This window comes from Callospermophilus lateralis, chromosome 18, assembly GCF_048772815.1.
Source record: "Callospermophilus lateralis isolate mCalLat2 chromosome 18, mCalLat2.hap1, whole genome shotgun sequence".
NCBI classification, from domain to species: domain Eukaryota; kingdom Metazoa; phylum Chordata; class Mammalia; order Rodentia; family Sciuridae; genus Callospermophilus; species Callospermophilus lateralis.
Window position 1 is genome coordinate 5,211,563 of NC_135322.1, and position 5,284 is coordinate 5,216,846.

The 5,284-nt window shown below is 35.3% G+C and overlaps 1 pseudogene; it reads right to left on the reverse strand.

Moving 5' to 3' along the window:
- Positions 1–4,402: 4,402 nt before the first annotated feature.
- Positions 4,403–5,284, reverse strand: LOC143638204 (mortality factor 4-like protein 1 pseudogene; annotated as a pseudogene).

Consider the following 5,284-nt stretch of genomic DNA (forward strand, 5'->3'; position numbering starts at 1 on the left):
AGATGACATGATCCTATACCTAGCAGACCCAAAAGGTTCTACAAAGAAACTACTAGAGTTAATAAATGAATTCAGCAAAGTGGCAGAATATAAAATCAACACGCATAAATCAAAGGCATTCCTGTATATCAGTGACAAATCTTCTGAAGTGGAAATGAGGACAACCACCCCATTCACAATATCCTCCAAAAAAATAAAATACTTTGGAATCAACCTAACAAAAGAGGTGAAAGATTTATTCAATGAAAACTACAGAACCCTAAAGAGAGAAATAGAAGAAGATCTTAGAAGATGGAAAAATATACCCTGTTCATGGATAGGCAGAACTAACATCATCAAAATGGCGATATTACCAAAAGTTCTCTATAGGTTTAATGCAATGTCAATCAAAGTCCCAATGGCATTTCTTGTAGAAATAGATAAAGCAATCATGAAATTCATCTGGAAAAATAAAACACCCAGAATATCAAAAGCAATTATAAGCAGGAAGAGTGAAACAGGCAGTATAGTGATACCAGACTTCAAACTATACTACAGAGCAATAGTAGCAAAAACAGCATGGTACTGGTACCAAAACAGGCGGGTGGACCAATGGTACAGAACAGAGGACACAGAGACCAATCCACAAAATTACAACTACCTTATATTTGACAAATGTACTAAAAGCATGCAATGGAGAAAGGATAGCATCTTAAACAAATGGTGCTGGGAAAACTGGAAATAATATGCAACAAAATGAAACTGAATCCCTTTCTCTCGCCATGCACAAAAGTTAACTCAAAATTGACCAAGGAGCTTGATATCAAACCAGAGACTCTGTGTCTGATAGAAGAAAAAGTTGGCTCTAATCTATATCTCATGAGGTCGGGCTCCAAATTCCTTAATAGGACACCTATAGCACAAGAGTTAAAAACAAGAATCAACAAATGGGACTTACTCAAACTAAAAAGTTTTTTCTCAGCAAGAGAAACAATAAGAGAGGTAAATAGGGAGCCTACATCCTGGGAACAAATTTTTACTCCTCACACTTCAGATAGAGCCCTAGTATCCAGAGTATACAAAGAACTCAAAAAATTAAACAATAAGAAAACAAATAACCCAATCAACAAATGGGCCAAGGACCTGAACAGACACTTCTCAGAGGAGGATATACAATTAATCAACAAATACACGAAAAAATGCTCAACATCTCTAGCAGTCAGAGAAATGCAAATTAAAACCACCCTAAGATACCATTCTCACTTCAGTAAGAATGGCAGCCATTACGAAGTCAAACAACAACAAGTGCTGGCGAGGATGTGGGGAAAAGGGTACACTTGTACATTGCTGGTGAGAATGCAAATTGGTGCAGCCGATTTGGAAAGCAGTATGGAAATTCCTTGGAAAGCTGGGAATGGAACTGTGATAGTAGGAGCAAATGTGACTCCATTTTGTTTTATGACTTCATCCTGAAAAACAACCATGCCAAGTAGAAGAGTCATGACTGGGGCAAGATGTTCTATTCCTTTTGCTATAGAAACCTTTAAGAACACAAAACTACCTAATGGGGTATTGTTTCTGTAACTAGGGTAACGGGGCTCTGTTTCTGTAACTGGGGTGACTGGGCTAACTGGGATTGGTTAGGCTTCCCTCCGCTTGACTGCACTGTCCCGCTTCTGTAACCTGGCTGGCTTGCATTGGCTAGACCCCCTGAACATCCCTTTTGCAGTTTTCAGGCTTAAAAGGAAAAGGAGTGCCCTTGAAATTGTTCGGTGCTGATCAGGGGAAGAGCTTATGTTCTGATCAGCCGCCACCGGTGTGCTTCAATAAAGGCTTGATTCGATTATACGTAAGTGGTCTGGAAGTCAGTTTATGAAACCCTGGGATGAAGCTTTAACTATAACAGAACCACCATTTGACCCAGCTATTCCCCTTCTCGGACTATTCCCCAAAGACCTTAAAAGAGTGTACTATAGGGATACAGCTACATCGATGTTCATAGCAGCACAATTCACAATAGCTAGACTGTGGAACCAACCTAGATGCCCTTCAATAGATGAATGGATTAAAAAACGTGGCATTTATATACAATGGAGTATTACTCAGCACTAAAAAATAACAAAATCATGGCATTTCAATGGAAATGGATGGCATTAGAGCAGATTATGCTAAGTGAAGCTAGCCAATCCCTAAAAAACAAATGCCAAATGTCATCTTCGAGATAAAGAGAGCAACTCAAAACAGAGCAGGGAGGAAGAGCATGAGAAGATGATTACCATTTAAGCAGGGATGAGAGGTGGGAGGGAAAGGGAGAGAGAAGGGAAATTGCATAGAAATGGAAGGAGACCCTCATTGTTATACAAAATTACATATAAGAGGAGGTGAGGGGAAAGGGGAAAAAAACAAGACAGAGAAATGAATTACAGTAGATGGGGTAGAGAGAGAAGATGGGAGGGGAGGGGAGTGGGGATAGTAGGGGATAGGAAAGGCAGCAAAATACAACAGACACTAATATGGCAGTATGTATAAACGTGGATGTGTAACCAATGTGATTCTGCAATCTGTATCCGGGGTGAAAATGGGAGTTAATAACCCACTTGAATCAAATGTATGAAATATGATATGTCAAGAGCTTTGTAATGTTTTGAACAATTAATAAAAAAACAAAAAAAGAAAGAAATTTAAAAAATAAAAAAAATAAAGGCTTGATTCGATTATAGATGAGTGGTCTGGAAGTCAGTTTATGAAACCCTGGGATGAAGCTTTAACTATAACATTTCAGAATGTCAAAGTCTATGCAGATAAAAGAGGGCATTCATAATATTTAAAGTAAAATAAAAATGGATCAAAATACTTTTAAATCATGTGATTTAATAAAATTTAATTTAAATTGGATAATTAATATCTTCATTCTTAACACACATTTTTGCAGCTAATTCAATAATCTATATAATATTGTAATTATAAGGTAATTAAAATATATCTTTATTTGCTTCTAACAGATTTTCTTCAAAAAGAAACCCATAACTTATATTATTATGTACACTTACCTGATGCCCTGCCTTTTACAGTTGGGGATGTTCACAGTCAAAGTAATTCATTATATAAATACCTATTTTCAAGGGATTCTTATTAAATTATAAATTTAACATGCAATCATCAAGTAATCTTAACTTCTAGTGTTCAAGTTTTCATAAGGTGGTAAGCATATATAATTTTATCAACAAAGGTGTCCAAAAAAATTTGGCTACATTTCCATTGAAATATTCTTCCTATCAAGGTATAATAACTTATCTGGATTCTCAGATTTACAGGAATTGCTCAAAAATATAACCAAGAGGAAGAATTCTGGAAGGAGAGAAAGAAATGTTTCCACAGAGAACAAAAGTTGGAGAGTCCTAAAAGAAAGAAAGAAAACATTTCTGAGTAAAAAGGTCTTTATATATTCAAGACTTTAATGACTGCAAGGTTTCTCTAGATAGAGAAATCTTTATGATTGTACAAAAGATCTAGATAGATGATATAGGAGGTTAAAGGAATTGGAGAACAGGTTTATGTGTAGCTAAATTGGTTATAAATATATAGAAAAAATCAATTTAAAAATATTTCAAGATTTGCCCTAAGAACAGATATTATTATGCTAATATAAACCAAGATTGTTGCCCATACATTGAGATGACAAAAACTTACTCAAACAGTAGTCTACTCTCATTCCAATAAAATAACTCCTTATGCCTAGTAATTCTATTTGAAAAAAGGACTAATTTTTAATAAATTAAGATTCATACATTTTTTATTAGATGGTAAATGTCTTCAAATACCAATAATACCTTATTGGTATTTTCTGAAGAAAATGTTTTCAAATACCTTAAGTTCCAATTTTAAAGCTTCTTTTTGAAAAATTATATTTAATTGATGGAAAAATATCAAAAATAATAACAATTATTAATAATTCTTATGTATTAATTATATTTCTATTTCCTAAATTTGGATATCAACTGATTTCCCAATTCAAACCCTAAAAGCCAGGAGGGCTTAGAATAATATATACTAAGCCTGAAAGAAAATGGGTGCCAACAAAGATTACTATATACAGATTTCCCTTCAGAATTGAAGATGAACTAAAAATCTTCAATGATAAGCAAAAAATAAAAGAATACATAACCATAAAGCCTCCACTACAAAACACTCAATATTTCTTGATGAAGAAATAAATTAAAATGAAAACCAGCATAGGGATGAATTATTCTAGAAGAATAGTCTAAATTAGACTAAGTATGAATTAAGCACTTCCCAAATCTTATACCTGAATTTATCTTTTGAGGATTAATTTTAAAAACATCCCATAATTTTATTTTGAAAATAGAGTATTTATTTCATATACTATGTTCACTGTTCTTCAACTTGCCTTTTCCATTTAACATCATGTGAAAGCAAATTTAAGGAAATCATGAAGATGATTCAGTGATGAAGCAAGGCTCTTCCCATCCAGAGGTATAGACGCCAACATTGTTCCAACTTGTACAAATAGCCTCAGTAGATGCTGCATACACTAGGACACTGTGCATCAGGATGACCTGAGAGGATTTACACATCCTCCAGTCTCTCACATTTGTAGAGAACTGAGTGCCCAATATCACATTAAAGTATTCTTTTATTCCGGCCACAACTTCATGAACATTCTACTCCTTAGTAATAATCTGTTTCCTGAAGATTTCTAGTAACTTGCATAATCCTCTAGAATAGAATCCATTCTTTTTGAAAGGAAGAGCTGTTTTGTTTTGGTTTTTTTCCTCGGAATGAAGCCCCAATCATCAACAAGCCATGTTTTAAACTTTCAGGAGTTTTAAACTTCGATTCTGTTCATCAATGTTTTCTCACTTTGAACAGTAGATTCTACCTGGGCCCTGTTCTGATGAGGCTGAGATCTCTCCCTTGATTCTGCCACCATCTCCATTTCCATGTTTTCTGTTTGTTCTTTTTGTTTTCACCTAATGCCGCCCAGATGTCTTCTTTCCTGGAGCAGCCCCCCCTCTCTCGCCTTCCCCTCTGCATATGGCACCTGAATAGCTTTTTGGAGTTCTCACTGTTTCTTCAGATTGGTGTCCATGTACTTGAGTGCTCTGCTCTCTGGAATTCATTCACAGCAGTTTTTATTTCAACCACTGTAATGTATAATGTATGTCACTTGGTTGTCCTTTACGGCAACCTTCACACACTTTGCTTCATAAAGGAGAGGCCCATGAAAGCACAGCACTCACACACCCTCCTGGAATTTCAACTTCAGGTCCTGTTTGGGTGTCAT